We start from the raw sequence: 1,644 nt of genomic DNA, 5'->3' as shown, positions 1-1,644 counted from the left end.
TTGTGTCATCCATGCACCTTACGCATCCAGAAAATCCGTGGACTACCTGCCCCGCAAGATATCCGTAACCGAGATAGTCGTGCACCGTCGTGAGCAGTGCGGCTCTCATAGGGAAATACTCTTTCTCTGCAGCGTCCCACGTATTGGCTGGCGTTTTCCACAGCGTGTCAAGCTCCTCTTTCAGCAGCCCCAGATACAGATTGATGTCGTTCCCTGGTTGTTTCGGCCCTTCAATTAGCATACTCATGTGAATGTACTTCCTCTTCATGCACAACCAGGGGGGAAGGTTGTACATCCACACAAACACAGGCCAGGTGCTATGTGTGCTTCTCTGGCTGCCAAACGGATTGACTCCATCGGTGCTCGCGCCCAGCACAATGTTCCTTGGATCGTTCCCAAATTCTGGGTATTCGAAGTTCAATGCTTGCCACTGGCTCGCATCCTTAGGGTGACTCAGCATCTTGTCTTTTTTATCTATCTCCGGATCATTTGCGTCATCTTCTCGCTTCTTCTCCTCCCTATCCGCGTGCCAACGTAGGAGCTTTGCTACCTTAGGATCCGTGAAATACCACTGCAGACGAGGAGTGATCGGAAAGTACCACACCACTTTTCGAGGAGCTTTCTTCCTCTTCTTGTATCGAGTGACACCGCACACCGGACATATTGTAGACTCCGCGTGCTCGTCCCGATAAATGATGCAATTGTTCATGCACACATGGTATTTCACGTGCGGTAAATCCAGAGGACACACGATTTTCTTCGCCTCCTCCAAACTGGTCGGGCACTTGTTCCCCTTGGGAAGACGTTCGTGCCAGAATGACATGTTCTCGTCGAAGCATGCGTCGGTCATTTTGTGTTTTACCTTCATCTCCAGGGCCATGAGCGTTACTTTCAGGCGGGTATCCTCGGGCCTGCATCCTTCATACAATGGAGTAACCGCGTCTAACTCAAGTTGATCCATCTTGGCTTTCTCTCGAGCGGCAGCTCTTGCGTTATCCGTCTGCTTGAGAAGCAGCTCTTGAATATGAGGGTCCTGCACCCAGCCCATCGATGGTCCAGCGTCGTCTGCTCCGCCGGCATCATCATCTTCATGATCATGCCCGTCGCCTGCTCCGGCATCTTCCTCATCATCATGTCCTGCATCTTCTACATGATGACTGTGTACAGCATCACAGTCGTGATCATCTCCTGGGGATTCTTCGTCTTCTCGCCCGCCCGAGCCGCGGTGGTTGTCTTGCTGCCCTTCCTCATTTCTTGCCCGGCCCGCATGGACGACTTCGTAGTCATCTTCATCACCTTGCCACCGATAGCCATCCATGAAACCACGCAACAGCAGGTGGTCCCGCACCTGCCCGGAATCCGGGTCCGCAATAAGGCTCTTCAGCTTGCATCTTCGACACGGACATCTTATCTCCGTCTCGTTCTTTTGAAGCATCTCGGCCTTCGCGGACCTCAAAAACCTATTCACGATGCCTTCGGTCATCGTGCGGACCATGGTCGCCTGCGGGGTAGAGCAAAATGATATTTTAGAACCAAACAAAAATTTGGCATGACCTTCCCTAAAAATAGGACCAAAAAGAATGCTTAATGCCAAAATTCTCGCCGAAACGGAAATGAATCAACATTCCGGCAAAATATTGACAA

This window comes from Triticum aestivum, chromosome 7B (assembly GCF_018294505.1).
Source record: "Triticum aestivum cultivar Chinese Spring chromosome 7B, IWGSC CS RefSeq v2.1, whole genome shotgun sequence".
NCBI lineage: Eukaryota > Viridiplantae > Streptophyta > Magnoliopsida > Poales > Poaceae > Triticum > Triticum aestivum.
This window is presented reverse-complemented; position numbering follows the sequence as displayed.